Source organism: Odontesthes bonariensis, chromosome 1, assembly GCF_027942865.1.
Source record: "Odontesthes bonariensis isolate fOdoBon6 chromosome 1, fOdoBon6.hap1, whole genome shotgun sequence".
Lineage (NCBI taxonomy): Eukaryota > Metazoa > Chordata > Actinopteri > Atheriniformes > Atherinopsidae > Odontesthes > Odontesthes bonariensis.
This window is the reverse complement of record NC_134506.1, coordinates 8,026,864-8,048,439: the sequence shown is the minus strand read 5'-3', so window position 1 is coordinate 8,048,439 and position 21,576 is coordinate 8,026,864. Positions and strand designations below refer to the sequence as shown.

The 21,576-nt window shown below is 39.3% G+C and overlaps 1 protein-coding gene across 3 annotated transcripts in view; it reads right to left on the bottom strand.

Moving 5' to 3' along the window:
• Positions 1–20,931, bottom strand: part of znf536 (zinc finger protein 536) — a 203,555-nt gene extending 182,624 nt beyond the window's left edge. For 2 of the 3 annotated variants that reach the window (XM_075469018.1, XM_075469139.1), the window contains exon 1: positions 20,435–20,931. The gene's annotated coding sequence lies outside the window, so the exon portion shown is untranslated. Of the gene's footprint in view, positions 1–19,683; positions 20,027–20,434 lie in introns of those variants that run through there. The other variant, XM_075469076.1, reaches the window with a different exon arrangement.
• Positions 20,932–21,576: the final 645 nt, after the last annotated feature.

The window sequence follows — 21,576 nt, the reverse complement described above, 5'->3', positions numbered from 1 at the left end:
GTCCCAAGGTTATTAAGGTAAAAAAATACTTAAGGTACCAGTATATACCGTACACAAAATTATAGATGGGCCTAATCTTAAACGGAAACTGTTAATATCAGTATATGGTTGTTTCTACCCACATTTTAAGCAAAGGGATAAAATGAGGAAAATGAGAATAAAAAAGAGATCCAATATATGAAAAATCATGACATTTATTTTAAAGACCAAAAGAAACAGGTAAGAAAGAAAGTGGCATAAAGGATTTAAAGTTTTCTATTATTTCTACAAGGTTTTGGCTTTAACGTCAGCGAGAACAGTTGTACTTTTCCTTTTGCATTTGCTTCCAACAGCTGTGACATCTGTGTGTATTTGTTGTGATACTGTATATCAACTCCACTACACCCTTATCACTGTCGGCTAAGAGCTCATTCAGCCAAGGGGCAATAAATGGGTGAAAGACTGAACAAGAGTTCACTATGTTAGTAACTATGTTAGAGGATACCCGGGCCTGATAAACACCCCCCTTATTCACATGTAAATACCTTAATAGAGAGCTGTCACTGGATGATCTCCCACATGCCTGTGTGTGAAACTGTGTGCTTGAAAATGTAACAGGCTTTATGACCTTGGATTCTCAAAAATAAAGTATTTTCACCCATGTTTTCCAATTCATCTAATGTACTTTAGTCGGTGAAATGATGCAAGATGACACTCTGATGTCTGTGGATTTATCTGCATTTCTTTGTTGCATGTAAAGTTATCAGGTATGACCATATCCAAGCCAAAGGTGAATAATTTTAGGCATTATACTGTGTCGTTCCTATTAATGTAACATAAATGGGTTATTCAGAACAGAATTTCTATGTTCAACTTTTCAACATATTTGCGTTATCTGAAGTATGTACACATGGACACACTTGTACACACACTTAAACTCAACGATCCAGTGCAGCTTTATTCCTTTGATTCTCCTCCATACACATACCCTTAAACACACACACACACACACAAGCAGTCAAGATCCCTCCTTGGCAAGGTGTGTGTCTCTGCCGGAGGCACAGCACATTAATCTATATAATGCCCTCAAAGAGAAGGCTTTTTCACACCACTAACTGCCAAGGACTACGAGGGGCAGTGGCTGAGCCATGATTCATCTGTTAGCCCAACTGGTGATCTTACACACAAACACACATGCACACCCACGCACACACACACACACACACACACACACACACACACACACACACACACACACAAATAATATACATGCACCCCTCAAAGGGAAAAAAGACATTAGATCTCACCAGACACACTCATCACACCCTACAGCTTCTTGCCCAGGTTCATAAAGTCATTTATGTTTCTCGATCAGATCATTCCTGATTTAAATTATACTTTTGCCAATTTTGGAATATATATTTTTAGGCAAAATTATTATTCTGCATGCCAGTGGAAAGAAACAATATCTAGCAACATTGATCAACTATTGTATGTACAAGTTAAAGCTCAATGCTTTTAATTGCACACAGTATGTAATACTGTTGCTGAAAAAGTCAAGAGCCCATATGGAATTTTCTAAATGTGAAGAATAATATTGAGAATGCCACCGAGCAGATAAATGCAGAAGCTGTTTCATGATAAAGTACTTTCTCCATCAGACCTTATTAAACTAATGGTACCTCACAGGATTTTGGGGCTTCAGCTTCTTCATACTTGAAGCTGTAATCTTTAACAATGCAGTTATGTTACTCGTTGTACATTTGGTATTCATTTGTTGCATGGAGGGCCACAAAACAGACAGCACAGAGTAGTGATTGGAGGACTGCTGCTCAGAGACAGATGCTGCACATAAGAGCAGCTAAATCATCTTGACATTCACCAAGAAGTAGCCACACAGAAAGCTGCTGCTGCTGCTGTTAGTTCTCCCATTGACTAATTTGGTTCTACTTAACCCTTAAACACCCCCTGTGCATACATGCAGAAGGAGATGCAAGACAAACAGAGGCTTGCGGACACATGTGCACATGTACAAGAGCACACACGCCTCACAGTGACACATTTAATTCCAGGTTCTCAGTACATCTGAATTACAGCAGGCTGACTTGGGAGAGAGGGCCAAGCCCCTATGGACTGATTAGCATAATTTAAGAAAGTCTGCCTTTTCCTTTTGCCTGCCTCAGTGACCTTTCTCTCTCTTTCTTTATCACTCAGACACCCATTTCCCAGCCAGAACATGCGTGGCATCCAGGAACACAATTCAACATGGAGTACACTCATATGCTTCAACCTCTGGGGCTATTTCAGTCTGAAGTAAGAAGCATTCAAAGACAGCAACTTGGTAAGTTGTTACACCAAAGCAGTGCAATGTATATATATATAAATGAATATATATATGTGCGCGTGTCCTATTTTTCCGCATGTTTAAAGTAAATATGAAAGTCCCTGTTTTATTTGTGCCCCCCCTCCCTCAAACACACACCCTCTAAATTATATAAGCCTTGCACATGGCTTAAAATTTTGTAAAGCTTTTCTCAAAATCCTACTTATGGTTGCCATTCTGTGCCAAAAAGTTCATCTGGCCTGTAAATTTAAGCATGGATTACAAATATTCAAATCATGAGCTTACTGTTCAAATAAACATTTCCAAAAGGGAGGGGGAAAGTTGCAAGGCATACACTTTCAGCATAATTCCTTCTCTGGCACCTCCCCTCTCCTTGTTCCTAATAAAACAACCACAAAAAAAGAAAAGAGAAAAGGAAAGTCAGGACAAGAGAGAGAGAGAGAGAGAGACGGGTTGGGGTGAGAGGGGGGTAAAAAAAACAAGGAATCCAAAAACAAAAGATGGAGTTAAAAGTTTGGCTTCTTCATCTAACATGCGGCTGGATAAACAGTGTTGATGAAATATGTAATTAATGTAATTGTAACCACCTATACAATTAGAGTCAGCTGGGTGGGCTCGGCTGTGGCCCCTGTACTCCTTGCCATAGGACAATAGGGCACCTTATTACAGTTTTAAAGGGGGGAGGGAGGGAGAGGGGGGTGTAAAAAAGTGGGAGGCTTAAGCTGGTCAGCTGCTCGCCACATGGTAGTTATAATAAGAACCAAAGTCACAATTATTTTAGCTCAGCTTTAGCTTTCCTAATCACTGCATTTTATACTGGACAATAAAAATCAGTGACAAACTCTTGGACATCCAGAAATTTCAGATCTTAATTATTTGTCACACTAATAGAGCTAAATATAATGTCTGACACTGATTGCTTTTTTTTTCAGGAAAATGCTCAATTTATTTAAAATAGAACACAATAATGCAGTGAAATGCATAACACTGTCAAACAACATATACTTTTAATATTATCTAGTTTGACTTGAGTCCATGCTTAACTCTTCTCCTGCTTCTACACTAATCTGCAATTACATTATCTGCAACCACACAAAGGGCCCTGGTCCCTAAAAGAGACTGCTATAAAACAGTGATAAGAAAAGAAAAAAATTAACAATGGTATGCATTAACGTATTGTCACAAGAGTAAAGACAAGCCAACATGTGGCTTAAAGTGCAGGTCATCACTCGGACCCTTTCACACTGACAACCAGTGTTATCTCAAGGATTAAAATAGCCTCTTCTCTGCTAACCGCCCCTGCCCACTATTAAAGTCTTCCACATTTGCAAAATTGCAAACAGATGCAACTCAAGTACCTGCAAATAATCTGCCAAGACCAATTTCAAAGGGGAGATTTCAGAATATGCGGGAGTCATTAGAGGGAGTATTATTTCAGCAATGAGTGCGAGAGGGCCAGCAGTGGATCACCCAACCAGATGGGTTCTGCTGCCTTTTATTCAGGAAGAAAGAAGCCGACATATTCTTCATCTTCCCCATGCCCCCCAAATGAAGATATATTACATGTATGAAACAATTATGACAGGATATTTGAAGTTTCAGAAGCAAACAAATGAAGTCAAATTTCTTTTTCAGTTTTTCAAAACAATCTTTTCATCTTCTTCCCAGTGAGAATGAGAATGTGGGGGGCTAGGGGGGGTTTCAATGTAAACGAGGGTACAGACACGTGTGTTGCATTGAGTGTTAAATATGAAAAAGAATTAAAAGGTAGACGCCTTGAAAGGGGCCTGTGGCGAATGTAAATGAAATATGTTTCAGAGCCATAATTTGCAACTGCTGCTGTTGTTTTTTTTTTGAGACAGCTATCTGAAGTTTTTTTGGTGCCTCAGTGTGACTTTAAAGTGATGCACAACAATGCGCTTATCAATTAAATACGATTTTAACACCAAGAACTGCAGCAAACTTCATTAGACACTCAATCCAGCTGATGACAAAAAGTCATTCAGCATGCATGTTTAGGCCACCATAATGAATATTGTATAATCAAAACACATATTTTCTCATCACCATTCACAGCATTGACCAGCTCTTTAAAGAAATTAAATGTTTGTATCAAATGAAATTTGATTAGATGACTCGTTATTATTTCTCACGGGGAAGCAGAATAACAATCAAAGTCACTTAAAAAAAATGATCAAAATCATCAAACCCTTGAAACAATACACATTCAATCAAATTCTTCATAATTGTAACAGTAGGAAGCATTTTAGGCATTCCACCCACAACAAACAGGCTTTGTTCTCCTGTTATGAGAGGCAGTGAGGGGACACAATCAAGTGCGTGAGAAAGTCAGGAACACAGGATTTCAAGCAATTCCTTCCTCTGTCTCTTTCTCTCTCTTTCTATTCACCCCCCATCCCCCATTTTTTCAGGGTCGCCCATATTATTTGTTTCCTGTTTTATTGTAGTTGGCAAAAAAAGAATTTGGTAATTGAGTGGTACAGAACATGTGCCCTCCCTGCTCGTAGATGACAGATGGATTATAAAAACTTCAAAGGCAAGCATTTGGAGCACCAGGGGAGAGATGCTAGGTATTTGAACTATCATTCTTTACCCAGGAGACAATGACTGCCTGACATGGTGCATACATCAAGGAATAGTGCAACAGTAGCGACATAATCCAACACGTACTTGCACACACAACCCTCGTTTACCCCTTTGCCATCACTTTTCCTTCTACCCCCATGCTATATATTTAAAGTGCTGTTCTAAAAAACTTTGTGCCGTGATAAGCAACATAACAAGTAAGGGTGCAATGCTAATGATGGAGGAGAGAGAAGAGGTAGCAGTGAATTTGATCTGTGCCTGTCTCTTAGGCTGTTTTGCCATCTTTGTTGACATTTTGCCACTTTCTGTAATAAAACTGTAGCGTTCATTTCCCCTGGTCACTAAAAAAATCAATTTAGCTTTGTCTTTCTAAAAACACAGTGCAACGAGCAGGCCATAAGGAAAACTGTGAGCACTACAATACTGTATGTCAAGGGGAGAAAAGTGGGTGGTGATGCCTATAATCATCTTTTAAGCATGATTTATGAAAAAGGCCATCTGCTTTGCCTTACTTAAGCACAGAGGCAACCTTTAATAATATAAGGACAGTAGCAAAGGAGGGGGTTATGGAGTGTGAGCACAAACAAGAAGGGGAAGACTGTTTAACACAACACACAGTGATTTTAACAAACTTGTAACCTCTCTTCTCCCCCTCAGCATTCAACCATTAGTTCAGATGGCAGCTAGTCAACGTTAACCTCCCCTGTCACAGCATTAAACCCTGGCCCCTCTTCTTGACCCTGAAAGAATTAGCGGCCTTATTGTAATACACACACTTGCATAAAACTTCAAAGTACCTTGCCAACAGAAAGAAGTCAAACTACAAAATGACTCTACGCTTATTCACATGAGTTTGCTACCTCACCTTTCAGGAACATGCTGCATGGTCCAACCTGTCTGTTTGTTTTGCATATTTGGCACCCTGAAACTAGTCATTCTTTACTTTTTGTGATGAAAATAACTACTAATTATTTGTTAGACTTGTAGTTGATTAATTTTCTGGTAATGAGTAATTAGCTTATATATAAATATTTTTTTTTCCTTTTCATTTTTTCATTTTTGATGAAGCAAAATTTGTCGAAAATTTGAGTTGTTTTTTTTTTTAAGTAACAATAACCCTCCCAGGATCAAAAATCGTACATATATATATATATATATATATATATATATATATATATATATATATATATATATATATAATCACAAATTCATACATACAATAAGATAATGCCAGAAAAAGTTTGGCCTTTGACAAAGCTGATGCTTTGAAATATTACAAATATTGTGTTGTCTATATCTTTTAGCATATAAAAGTATGACTGCTGAAATATCTAATATGTAAGGAATAAAATAAATAAAAGTTTTATCAAAATTAATTTCACACATACGACCAAGAACATCTGATAGTAATGCAGCTTGTATCTGAGTGGCATTCATGCCCTCGCCACTGCCCTTTGACCTCCCTGTGACCTGAAAACAGGTCCCAGCACAGGGAGGTTGTCATAATGTAGGCATATGACACATGCCATTTTGCTTACAAGCCACACAAACACAATTCCACATCTAGGCACATACATACAAAAGTCCACCCCATGTGGTCACCTCTTCAGTGTCCATCAGGATTGTTGGTCTTATCCTTGTCAGACAATCTCATCAATGCCTAGGCTGTTTGTTTGTAATAGATCTCATCAAACTACCTCTCTCCCTAACATGTAGTGCCACCATTTCCCCCCTCTCCCACCCCATTTGACCCCTTTCCAATCTTCCTCCAGGCCTCTCAAATACTCTTCTCTTAACAATTCTCTTAGTTTTTTTATGTGCTTATTTTGTTTCTGTTTTTTCCTTTTTTTCTATAATATGTATTATGTTAGGTTATATGAAAAAGTTTATCTGCAAAAACATGTTTCAGTTAGAAAATAGGTCTAACCGATCTAATTGTAGATCACAGTTTTACCAAATCAGAATTTATAATGCTTAATGAAATCTGTAAAACCTATACTGCACGTCTGTCTTGAAAAGCTTTAACCAGAACAATGTTCAAACAACACCCAAACATTACTTCTCATTGTAAGATCAATTACAAAATAAATTTGAGATTTCCACAAAAGATTTCTAAACAAATCTTTCACGGAAAGTGCACATCGTTTATCTCTCTACCATTCTCATCCTTTCTCACTCTTTTCATCCTTCTCTTTCTCCTCCTCCTCAAAGCCTCGCAGCATGTGTAAGTAGAGGCACACGTGCTCCCTTCGCCCTCATTACAGGCTAACTATGCTGTTTGATTAAAAGCGTGTACAGAGAGGAAGAGAGAGACAGAGAGGAGGAAGAGGTGGGGGGAAGAGAGGAACAGGCCGAACCTCCATAATTAAGATCACTTCACAGATTACCTCCGGCAACAAAAGCGCGGCAAGCGGCCGCCCGCAGACTCAGAAATTGGATGAAAAAGGGGTGTTGAGGAGGAGACTGACCTCTGCCGGGCTCCACATGAACACGAGTAATGGCTAAATCATATGCCCCCCCCCCCCCCCCCCCCCCCCCCCCCCCCCCCTTACACAAATACACACACAGACACAGGTACTTTGTAAACACAAAGACAGCAAACTGTAGGAAAACACACTTACAGGCAGAAGAAGACACACAGATGATTCAGCATCTTTGGGCTTAAATTATGTCATGTCGCTAAGGAAGTTGCCTGGAGAGGACACCTGTCCACCAGCAACTATGGTGTACCTTCATTTTTTTTTTTCTGAGAAAGACACTATTGGCAAAATAGAACTCATTTATACGTTTTAAATTCTTAAATATTTCCGATGTAATGAATCCAGATCTAGAGACAGAATAGGAATATGATACTCATATCTATATTTCAATTACATAATTACATTAATTTGGTAATTAACAACATAATTGGGAAACAACTACAACAACATAAGATTGATGCATTTTCTCGAATAGAGTCTCATGGTATACACGGAACTGGTCTTAAAACATGATTTATGGATTTCAATCCTGAGATACTATCTAGTAGACCTAAAGTTGTCTCTAATGCAAATTTTTTTGACAAATACTTAAAGGGAAGTTGTTGTTTTTTTTTTTAAATCTCGACCTTATTTCTGGCATAAAATACGTTCATCTACTCACCGATAACAGTTTGGTGAAAGTCGGCGTCCTTCGGAAGATATTTAGATCACTCGAGATCCGCGTATATCCATATAACAGGAGTGAACAGGGCATTGACAACACAGCCTCTAAATAAGGCATTATCTGTCTTTATTTAACCAATACTTTAAAACGAATGAAAGAATGAATGTGTACTATTGCACTGTTAGCTCATAGCTGCCGTGTTGTTGTTATCCGGGGCTATCGGGGGGGGGCTTATAGGGGGCTTTCTACACATGCGTCTAGTGGGATGACTTCATCGACCACTGCAGCACAGCTTATTTACTCCGTGCTCTGTGACAGTTGGCTAACTTTACACAGAGTTTGCTACTGCTAGTTTTGTGCAACATGGGAGGATATTTATCAGATTTTGACAACGTGGACGACGACTTTGAGTACGATGGATGTCCTTACTGGAGTGAATGAGCTGTGCTGCAACTCATTCACTCTGAATGAGGGTCGATGAAGTCATCCCACTAGACGCATGTGTAGAAAGCCCCCTATAAGCCCCCCCGATAGCCCCGGATAACAACAACACGGCAGCTATGAGCTAACAGTGCAATAGTACACATTCATTCATTCATTCATTTTAAAGTATTGATGAAATAAAACAGATAATGCCTTATTTAGAGGCTGTATTATCTATGCCCTTTTCTCTCCCGTTATATGGATATATACGCGGATCTGGAGTAATCTAAATATCTTCCGAAGTACGCCGACTTTCACCAAACTGTTATCGGTGATTAGATTAACGTATTTTATGCCAAAAATAAGGTCCAGATTTAAAAAAACGAACTTCCCCTTTAACTTTGCTTTTGTATTCACTTTGTGATAACTATGCTTTCACTCGCTCTAAGGTTACACTCACCAAAGAGCCTTTGGTAAGGTTAGGAAATGATCAAAGCTGGCCTCCATGTTTGGCACATCTTACAAATTTCCTTTTTCTGGCTTACCAGGATGAATCCTACTCCTTCTGCAAAAATAAAAAGATGTGGTTCAGACACATAAGAAACCTCCAAATGAAATACATTACCTGAAAATTCATGTTGGGTGTTACAAGAAATTACACAAATGCTAAATACTTTTTTCGGTTTGTTTTTTCATACCTATTTGACGTTTTACAACAAAACCAACCATGGTTAAGCAGCCAGGTTGCTTTCTCATAAATCTGTGTTTGGTAAACAAGGTTTTACTCCCACCAAAAGAATAATGTCCCTTAAGATCTTCCAAACAGACCAATATTCAAAAACCTAAGTGATATTTTTTCTCTCTTTTTACTCCTCATCTTTCTTGAAACACTTTCCATATCATCAATCTCAGTGGTCCTCCAAGCTGTTCACCTTACCTTCCTCTGTTCACCTCATTACTGCTCTGCAAACCAATTCTGATCTCTGGCAAAAATGGGGGAGGACATTTACTCTAATCACAGGGATCTAGCAAGAGCGCCTTAAAGCCCCTGAGGGGCTGATCGGCAATCAGAGAGACAAAGTCTACAAGAGGGAGAGAGAGAAATAAACCCAAACTCAACTTCAGATTTGTAGACCAAAGCTTTTCTATCCCTAATCGAAAGCAGTTCTGTCATGAGAATGTCCTGTCAGTGGGTGGGTGTGAGGAGGGCTGTATTTGGGCTATGAAGGCAGAGTTATAGTTCTGACTCTGACAGTGGTCAATGGTCCACTCTTGATCACACCTTTTTAACCTTGCTTAGGTGTAACAAAGCACTCTGCATGTGCTTTTCATTCCTGCATTAGATATGTACTTATATAGTCTGCTTCACACACATTGATACTGTATATATATATATGTACTGTACTTTACTTCTATATTCTTTTTTCACCTGTGTATATTTCTTTTGTGTTGGATGTTTCATTCATGTTTCAAAACTATTTCTGTCTTTGTCGGAGGGGTTGGAACTTTACACCCGTTAAGTCAGAAAGAGGATATTTTAACATTACTAATTCCGATTCCAACTAAACAGTTACTGACAGCAGAAGTAAATTTCAACTGATAAGACGAATGATTTTCAAAGTAAAATCACTTTGGAAAGCAATGGAGTGGAAGGAGAGCTTGATGCAGATCTCCAGCTTGCCTGTCATGTGTACAGCTTCACCACCAAAACCACCACCCCTCAAAATTATTACTTTTATGTCTGTAAAAAATGATTATTTCATCACAGTTTCATGAAATGCCTCAAGACTGTATAACTCAATGCAGTTATTTTTTGAATGTCTACTTTCGTGAGAAAAAAATAAACACAATTTTTACAAATGTCATGTTTTTGTGCCAGTAAGTTGTTGTGCCTGCTCAAGGCCCAGTGGGGTTTGAGCCAAGTATTAACATCCACATGTTAACATGATCACAATGATATTGCTAATATGCCACAGGTATTACGTTTATCCCAATGGCTTTTGTTTTTTGTATTTGGTTTATGACCAAAGTTGGATTGGAAATATTACATTTTTCAGTCACATCTGACAGTCTTTTACCAAAACAGCAGAAAGACAAACTGAACAAGGGTCTGAGCCCCAGAAATTCAACTTTACTCTTTTCCCATAAGTGCAAATAGTTTAAAAGACACAAGAAAAAAGATTAAAAAAGAAACAGAAATAAAGGTTAAAAAAATTCAGCTACAAATCAGGAATGATAGTACAAATAGGACAGACATTTACTTAAAACAAAAGAGAAAGATTAGTATGGCTTCTGGCAAGGTTTGTGGCTGGAAAGAAAAGATAATCAGGAGAGCCATTTGAAAACAAAACTGAAAAAAAGATGATTTGGGAAAACTGTCAGAAATTGCGGAAGATCTATTAAGGGCTTTCACTGTAGAGGTGGGTGAACACACCTTATGACTAAAAAGATGTAATAAAAGAAAGAACCAACTGTCAAGGGAATTCTCCCACATCAGGGAGTTTTCCATTCAAATTCAACCCCAGTAATAATGGAGATTAATCTTACAGAAAATAGTATTTAGTTCCCACCTTGAACAACACTTTTTAAGGTAGACTATGAAAAACTGACAGAGAGCAAATACACAGACACAATTGCTCACACATGTGCACTCACACACATGCAAAATGTGTTTTACCTAACTGAATAAAACATCAGGTGAGATCAACTGATTATGAACGTTCGCATGTGTAAATGAGTGCGTGGACAGAGAAGGGAGGTGTGAGAAAAATAAGTAAATATGAAATATTTTGGAATACATTATTTTGATTTAGAATGACTATTAGCAGTCTCATCAGCAGATTGATTAGGATCAATAGTTGTGAAATGTTCTCTACTATGCACCTTCAGAAACCAAGAAAGGTTCACACCTGACTAAAACAATTTTTTTCCTTTCAACACAAGTCATGTTCCCTGCGATAGACTGGTAAATGGACCTGTTCAGCGTTTGTAATCCAAGCCGTGTTCCAAGTATCGTGTTACCTGAAGCCTGGTTTGCACATTCCAGGGATGGAATACTTGAACACATGAGCAGAGTTGCTAAATTTTCACCATTTCATTTTGCTATTATATTTAAATATACTGTCTGGGATGTTTGGAGGAGTCATTCTGATCATTGCTGTACACTTCCTGAGCTAGTCTAAAATTCTCTAATATTCAAAAGAGGTCTTGTACTTTTTTTTCAGTAATGATGCTCCATGAAATAAAAAGAATTAAAAGAAACTAGTGTTTTTGAGTGTGTTGTCCTCAAATAAGGACAAAAGTAAACAAGTAGGCATGCCTTTACTTTTTTTTTTTTTAAAGGCACAGTGGAAATCCTTCGTCTTACAGCAATGCGTCAGAGATGTGGTCGTGGCTGAGCCTGGCGTTTACAGAAGACTGTGTGTTTAACGCCCGGAATGCTCATTTTCCTTTTGGGTTTACTTATTTACTTTTGCATAAATGGGGAACAGTATAATGTGGTATTAAAGAGCCTCTCAGGGGAAAGGCTGTGTTTATAATGGAGCCTTTTTTAAATGCTCCTTCTGTTTACTATATTAAGAAAGGTTTGATGATTAATGTGGCACAGATCTAATTTTTCTTGATAAATAAAAATAACAATAATGAATTAGAAAAATTATTCAAGACATAAGATAAATCCCCCCGCTCCCTTTCTTCTACTCACACATACACACCCCTCCCATGCTCAAAGTCATCAGATACTAAATGAATAACCCAGCTAAAAATGAGGAGCAAATAATCACAGAATTCCCAATAGAGAAATAGAAAATGTAAAACGACTGCCTTGATCAAGTTTAGCCTAGTAATCTTTCACACCAGCCACAGCTGTACCACCACACTGTCACTTGAAATAAAAACTTAAAGCTTTCATTGCTTTCGACTGAGTCTTTAATTCAGCCTGATGTGACATTAAAACCCTTCGGTTGACTTCCACTGGCTGTGACAAATGTACCGGCACTTAATAGAGGTGTGTAGACAGGCCGGCATTTCAGTGACTTTTATCAAACAGAATTTATCAATTCAGGCTCCAGGATATGTGGCAGCAGCTTGTTCAGAGTGAAGCCTGCAGATACTATTAAGTGCATAATCCCTCCTTTCTGCCTCTGTCTTGGTCCCCCTTTCTTTCTGTTCGCTGTCTTCCTCACGAAGTGATGTCTCCTACTCTGTCCTGTAATCACTCTACTTAATATATTCTTAGCTTTTTTTCTCTCAGAATCTACCTTTTCTATGTGATGTTATTTCAATTAACGTGACCATTTTCAGAAAGCATATTTTCTCATCTTACCAATTAAAAAAAATCCACTCTGTGACACCTTTTACTTTTAAAAAGCACTGGTGGCACCAGTCAGGTGATTGGAAGCCTGGTGGATCCTCAAAACGTATAATACAAAGTGAGTATCTTTTTTTTTACAGAGTTATGAAGCAAAAAAAATGCATTATGACCAAATTTTCGAAAAATTTAAAATATGTGGAACCGATGTATCATCCAAACTCGCTTTTCCCTGTTTCTTGCAGGAGTTGATTCATAGGTGGTTACACCTTTATGACTGTAAGGAAAATAAACTGCATCAATTTCTACTGCATGATTATATGCATTGATACTAAAAATATCTAAAAAGTGTCTGAAGAAGTGTTCATTAAAAAATATATACTAACAAAGACAAAGTCTTTGGATTCACTTCTTCAAGAATTGTACAAATAAAAAATATATATTTTGCTTTTTTTATTCCAATCATAAAAAAAGAATCATAAATAGCTACAGAATTAAAGAGACATGACAAGAAAAATTAAGGTTAAGATTTGGAAAGGGGATGGAGAGATAACAAAGGCTGCAGCAGGGAGCCAGAAAGAAAGAGTGGAACTGCAGTCAGGAGTGTGAAAAGAAGGCTTTTGAAGGGTCCTTAGATGCTGGAATTGCTCAGTTTAGTGTGATCAGCGCCTCTATGGCACTTGAACCTTGTCTGTCTTTGCTCCACCTCTCTATAGAGATTCTGCCCTGCAAACCACCTGCAAACCACTTTGACACATGATCCACTCCCACAGATGTTGAGTGGAAACACACAGAGAATGGGCGACAGAGGTCACTGCTTGGAGACAGCTAATCGTGCACACACACTTCGACACACCATGAACAATCGCGTTGTTTGTGAACATTAACACTAAATTAACAACTGACAGTCCCTTTTTAGAGTAGAGGGGTACTTAGTGCAGGAACAAGAAGGCTACCTTACAATTTCTTTCATGACACACCTCACATTGACAAGAAAGTTGTCAAGTGGCACTAGTAGGATTTTAACCCTCACCTGCTAAAGGCTGAGGAAAATAGGACAGTTGCCCTGCCATAACCACAAATTAGAAAAATAAAGTAAACTTTTAGGTAAGGAATCAAGCAAATGCACAAAAACAATTATGAACAAGTCTAAGTCTGTATAGACCCCTTCCACTAAAAAGAAGTAAAGAAAAATTGCAGAGTTAAAAAAAACAACGGCTCCTGATTAGTCTTTTTCAAAATATTTGCAACAGAGGAATTCCACAAGGCAAGCATGGAATCAGCTCTTCTACAAAAGAGCCATCTTTCCTGAGTAACAAGTCGGTGCAATGAGTGTCGACAGAAGAGGAGCTGAAATCCCCCCTGGGCAAGAGAATATCCCGCTATTGTAGTCTTAACCCGCGAGACCTGGCTGGGAATGTACAGCTTTCACAGTCACTTCTCATCCTATTTGTAGCACTGTCGCTGATGTGTGAGTGCTTGAGCCAGAGCAGGTCACTTTTTCTCCCTCTTCCTATCACTGTGGGTTTATTCTATTTCCAGTCAGCACCATCTTTCCCTTTTCACCCTTTATTAAAAATATTTGAGAAAAAAAAAGTCAACCTGTATTTGAGGGAGCATTCGTCTACTGTATGTGTAACACCCCACTGCTACTGTGCGACACTTTTTCTTATGTTTCTTTCTGTATTTTTTGTTCCACAGGGCAAGTTTCATTAAAGATCCAATTATGCAAATCAGGTGTTCGAGAGGCAGTTGAATACACACAATAATGGTGTACAGTAATCATTCAAAACAATATATAGCATATGGGGCCAGATTTACAAGTGGAACAAAACTGGAATGCCTCCGTTCTATGGTGAAAATCTCTTGATCATAATTAAATGTGCAGGAATTGTCTGAAGCATTTTCACACCTTTCCTTCTCTTCTTCTTTTTCTCCAACATTGCTCTTTTTACCCTCCTTCCATCTTGTGCTACTTTGAAGTGCTCATTAACAGAAGTCTGGAAGTTTACAAAAGTCACATCCAAAATGCAGACTAGCTAAAGAGCAGCCATGACATGTGCAGTCTGTGATAGTGTGTAGAGTGGGTAATAGACATAAGATGCCACGCAAGCGCACACACACACACACACACACACACACACACACACACACACACACACACACACACACACACACATATAACCTTCCTTCTCAAGAACACTGGAGGTATTTACCACTGTCTTAGCAAAGCAAAGCTGAATGCTAAACAGAAACAATTCTCTGCTTCAGGACCTCTGATTGATGTGCGCTTGCCGGTTTGTGTTAAGCTGTTGTCTGTGGAAATGACATGGCTGAAAACACAGTGCTGTTCGACACATCAAAAGGGAAAACAGTCCTGACATTGCATGACACATCCTTAAATCCACAATGCTAACAAACTTTTTATGAAAAAAAAAGAAAAAATCAAACTAAAGCCAAACTCAATAATGCCTTCATGCTAAGTAAGCTCAGCAGGGAAGTCGGGGCAAACAAAGGAGCAATATCACGGGTTGTGAGGGATTTCCATTTTTTCTGGACACATTCCTTGTTAGTGATATGAATGACTACTGATTTACAAGAGAGCGGGAGAGAGAAAAACTAAGGCCAGAGCTTGGCCTGGGCACAGGACTTGTGAATATAGACACACTGTGACAAACTCCCATGTGCACTGATCTGTATGCACACATATTTCCAGGTACTCCTACAATAAGAAGATTGTGATGGAGAAAAGAAAGAGAAAAAAAAAACCTCCATGCTCTGCTCTCCATCTCAGACCACTCTGACTTCTCTTCCTCTCTTACCAACCAGACCTCACCAAACCCTCTAACCCCCCCCACCCCTCCTCTCCCGGCTACCCAGACAAGCAGACGCTCCTTGTGATGGCACCCTGGCATGAGAGTACTGAGTCAAGCCTATCTGTCAACGCCTCATCTGCCCCGCACTCTTTATTCTTAGATCAAACTGACGTCCGTGATTATCCTCCTGCCCACCGTCCCAACCCATCCACCCCACCGCTCCTGATCTCAACCTCCCCACCAATCCCCAAGCTCTTATCAAGCTTTCAGGGAAACGAACATGCGAGGGAAACTACACAAACACACAAGCAGTCACCGAGAGCGAAATATCAAACAGCCACAAAACAGGAAAACTGTACATTACTATCATTTAGGAATTATTCATCAAGGCTAATCATTCGTTCAGTTGATTTTAAATTGATTACACATTTATTCCTAGCTAATGGTACCTTGCACATTATAAATTGATCTTAATAATTAAGAATATTCGGAATCAGAAGTAAAGCACTTTCTTTTAAATTATTTTACAGACATTTACTTTTTGGTTCTAATCTAAAAGAAAGCATTGTGTTAGGTCACAAAATCATTCATTTCTAAGTAGTTTTACAAAATGAGATCCTAAAAAGGTTTATATTATGACCAAAGGTCAGTGACATGAATGTCTTTAAGCTTCATATTTGTCCATTTTGATTTATTACCATAACGAAATTAACTGTAATTCTGGTTCCTTCGAAAAATTCCGCATCACACCTTGTGGGCTGCTGGTGAAAATATTTTCACTGACAGGAATTCAAACAAATGTGATAAAGAAATCACATTTTTAGAGATTTCTGTCTATGTCTAATCTAACATCTGATGTAATTGGTCGGAAAAATCTCTTCTTTGGTTCACTATACTGTATTAGTACATACACTTGTCATATTAGCCTTTCACAGCAAATACAAGCCCGGCCCGCCTCTCTCTGGCTTGAACCCTGGAGATCAAGGTCATGGAGCTACAAGGCTCACCCCAGCCTGACACCTGTGTGTCACTGTCCCTTTGACACCCTCCTTTTCCCCAACAGGACACCGTGCGCACACAGACACAGTGGAACACATGTACAGTGCCACTTGGCTATGTTAGCGGAATGAAGAAGTCAGGGTGATCTTTTCAGAGTGGAAATGAAGAAATAGACATTATTCTATATGCTTCAAGTTGCAAAAAGGGGGTGAGTGGGAGGTGCTTTCACAATGACTCCACATATCAATTAATGGTTGGCTGATGAGTAGAACTGGCCTTCCCACCACCGCCCTGATCCCAGCGGACTGGGAACCCTGGCCCTGCAGCCTGTACAGCTGGAGACCTCTCCTCGTAATTACATGAGAAGGGGAAGCCATCAGAAAGCCACAGTGAGACCGATTTAACTAACTGTACACTGTTGCAGATGCATACATCACAAGACAACTTGAATTATGAGTTGTCCAGTTGATTACACACATATCTTCTGTACTGTTGGATTATGTAATTTGCCACATCAGTATGGGTTTGTGTGTTTATCTCATGAGATGCCTTCTAATGCACGATTGTCAAGAATGTATGATTTCTTTTTATATCGCTATACTTTTTCAAAAATGAAAGTGTATACATGTCAACATGCAAATAATTCAGCATGTGTAGAACTGACAACACAGTGGCGTCAGTCAAGTGGATCTGCTTCATGATGAACTGAGGGTCTGACTGACTGACATCCTCGTGAAAAGACGATTAATTTGATACCATCTTCTGCATGCCATGTTTTCCCTCTGTCTCTTTTACCCACCACCCGAACTCTCACCTCCCTTCTCTCTCGTTTGCAACTGAGAGATGTGTATCGATGCAGTCAGACATGGCCCATGGCCCCCTCAACAGCACTGACATTGGCACAGGTTGGAAAGCAGTTAATGCAGGATCAACGGTAAGCATCACAGATTGCTTCCCAAGAACAGATTTTGAGCTCAGTCAGTGATCAAGTAGCAGCACAAGAAAATGTCAAATTTCTCATGCCCTTGGTTTTGGCCGGAAAATATCTCATCCATTAAAAAAAATTTGTGTATTTGATCATTTAAAGATAAATATGTTTTCGTAATTTTGTTTTTCTGATAAACACATTTATTATTTGCTGGATTATTTGTATGGAATATTGAAATAGAAATTGATAAGTAAGTGAATACAACTATTTAGATGTAGGTTTCATGAATTTCAATATAGATCACTAATGCGAACCACTCAGGCCTTGACACTTTGTAATGCATTACATAAATTCCTTTACCAGTCTGCAAAGCAAGGCCTTTTCATAAACACAATGTCTCTTCCCAAATATTTCACCAAAAAAGAATGACAACATTACAACTTGTAGCAGTGCAGAGAAGTACAGGAAAAGGGCAAACGCTTCTGTGAGGCAACCTGCAGGAGCAGGGACAGTTATTCATTTAATATTTCTTCTACAATAAAGGATTGAACGAAGCTGATAAAAGGCACACAGACACTATTTCGTGTGTAATATCTTCCCTTTTCATACCATCACACAATGACAACATCTCAATCTGCACATTTAATCTAGTTATTTGTTTTCCTCGCACAGCATATTTGAGGAAAAAACAACCTTTTTTTTTGGACTCAAGACAACTTGAGGAAAAGTTATAAAGAAACAGTGGGAAACAACGTGCTACACATTGTTGATAATATGGAGAAAAATGGAATGTGTCTTTAGAGAATGCTGATGGCTGTTAGTTGTAGGTGGATATCCTGGGGTCAGATCACTCCACTCGGGTCTCAAAAGAAAGTTTCCTCCTCACCCAAGAAGCACAGTGAGAGAGATGCTTTAAATGGGATTACAAGCGCCGAGCACATCATTGAATTTATTTCTTCATGTATTAATCCATCTGCCCGTTCTTATATGTACATATACGAATATGTGAACCTCGATATGAACAGTCTGCAATTATCGGTTAGAGTTATTTACAAAAACGCTCAGCTTACTCCATAGTTAGGAAATAATAACATACACCTTTTAACATAAATTCCCTGTGATAATTAAAGGAATGCAAGAGATAAACACAATGGCACGACGTTTTTATAGCCATGGAACAATGTCAGCTTATGAGCCGTCATATTATATTTACACAGTAACAGATGCCTATCGGTCTCCCACAGTATCTTACGAGCCGCTCCAACTTTGCCCTGCTGTCTTACAAACACAAAAGCTCCTTACCCTTTCTCAAATACCAAACTGAACTGTCAGTGGTTCGAAAAGGGGCAGTTCAGTGCTCCTAACACACGCGTTAGTATGCACATACGACATTTGCCCCTTCCAATGAATTCCATCAAAACGACTCCTTAAAGCATAATGCGGAGGCTGCTTATTTATATGAGAGGTCGATCAGAGCACAAAATGGCAGGTCTCACCGGCTCTTCTTCCATCTCACAAGTTTTGACACGTGGTAGCAAGTGCACCGATAAACATTACACTTAATCGCTCTACAGATCCCTCACATGATGAGTGCCGGTATCGTAACGAAGAAAAAGTTTTCCGTGCACACTCGAAACAGGAACACAATTGGACTTCTCTGAAAGTCTCACACTTTCTGATATGTACGCGCAACATTGCAAAGCCGTGATCCCGATCGCGTTTTTACGCACACGCGGTGTCACAGAAAAACATGCTGAGGTGATCTCAGCGCATCGCTTAGGTTCTGAGGCAATAAAACAAGTTTAGCACACGCTGATTGCAAGGTGTCGAACCCGGCATCCCATGTCCTGGTTGTAGATGGGGTTTTCTTTGTTCTGTTTTAGTTTTTTGTTTGTTTTCTTTTGTTTATTTATTCATTTATGGGTTGTTTTTTTAACGATCGTTAGTCACTACAGATAATTGCATGCAATTCTATATTTTCTAATCGTGATTGGGGAGACATCAGGGAGTCCCGCTGCGATGCTCCCACACAAACCAGCCTAGTCCTTAAAAAAAAAACTGATTTCCCAGTAAGTTAGACACCTTAAACCCAGTTAAGATTCTACTTGCGTACCGTAAATTACACACTTCTTACCTCTTGAATTTGGCGAGGCGCCGGCTAACTCCTGTGCGTAAACGATGCGTTGTGAGAAGTAGTGTACATTGAATAATGAGGCATGCCCATATGATTTGATCGGATCATTTTCTTGTCGGATGATGGGGGTGCTGAAAAGTGCGCTTAGGACCTGTTAAAGATTCTCCACTCTTCTGATCTCTTTCTACAGCTGCTCCCTGTCGCGTCTCTTTAGTTTGCCATGAAAACTGCGGCTTTATTACTTGTGTCTCTCTTTATATCAGTCTTCTTCAGTCTATGACTGCTAACAGTAAACGTTGCATTGATGCCGATCGCCATGCATCAGCATATTCCCCTTATCTTTCAGCTTGGACTCCCCCTATCTGGTAGGTGAAACGCATTGTATCGTTAAAAAGCCACTCCATTCTAGAAAGCAAAACCGACTGGTCTTGCGGTATTTGCCGTTTACGGGGATAAAAAGCCACTGATGAGCCCAGTGGTGAACATAATTTCGTTTAAAGCAATATTTCTCCCGTTGTTATATCTCCCCGGATGTGGTAGCGAGAAAAATAAGACGATTCACGAGCACCTTAGTTTGTTTCTGACCTTGAACTGTTCATAAACAGTCTTTTATTTGAAAATCTGCCATCCGTTCTGAACCATTGAGACACAGTGTGCGAAGACACCAAGCGGTAAAAATTGGCTGGGATGTCATCCCTCCCTATCAAGACACCCAGATCACCAAATGACTCCAAAAAGTAAAATTTCTTACCTTTCGGGAAAACTGTTACGATTCTTCCCCCTCTTCTCGCCTTAGAAACTCCTGGATAAATGAGTGTTTCCTCCTCTACGTCCTGAGCGTCAGTCACCGTTTAAGAGAAGTAATGAGTGATAAAAATGACGCTCATCTATCTGCACTGTAACCTTGTGGCGTATTTAATGTAAATAAGCCTCGTTGTGCTGCCAATCCCCATGCATACAAACGCAGGACCGCTCCCCGGGGACTTACTTTTCCCTTTTTGCTTCAGTGTTTTAAGGATTTATTCTTGCTACACGAAAGCGCAATAGGTTATGAATATTAAGAAGCTATGATGTGTCAATTATGCGAGTATTAAAATTACTTCGATTCGAAAATGAATGTCTATCCAGATTTGTGAAGGTTTTTAAAGCTGCTCTCTACCTGAGAAAGAAACTAATACTAACACAACAGGAACTTGAAGTTGGCACAACTTTTTTTGCGATGAATAAAAGCACATGACAAAAAGCGGTACTGCACAGGCTGAAGTGTTTCTTGCAACTAAACCTCCCTTGTGCGATGGTTTTGATATATTATGCTTCTATAGGGGGTGGAAGAGACTGAATAATGCAATTATAGATTCAGTGTCCCAGCGTTGACAAAAGACAGGGCTTCAATGGAGGCTTTGTTGAAGGATTATATAATGATTATGGGATAATTATGGGAACAGTTTGGTAATAATAAAAAAGTATCAAGTGCTCTCTTGACCAGACAGCTTGTTTTCTATAATGTAAGTGCATGGGTAGAGAAGTGTGATAAGAAAGACAGACTCACAGACGGTGCTGCTGACAGCTAGTGGCGGGATGACGGCAGACAGCCTAGATTATTCAAAATGTCGAACCGAGAGACACATTAATGCCACTGACTGAGATGCTATCAAATATCCTCAGAACCGGACATGGGCCCACAATAGAGTATCACAGGGTCATATTCATAACAGCCCTGTGCTTCCAACAAAATACCCCCCACAACCCCATAATACACACGCGCGCGTGTTCTCATGCCTCTGTTCTGTCTTCATGTGTCAGAGAGAGAGAGAGAGAGCGAGAGAGAGAGAGAGAGAGAGAGTCAGTCATGTACATGGTCACTGAAAGAGGGCACATAACACTCCATCTGCG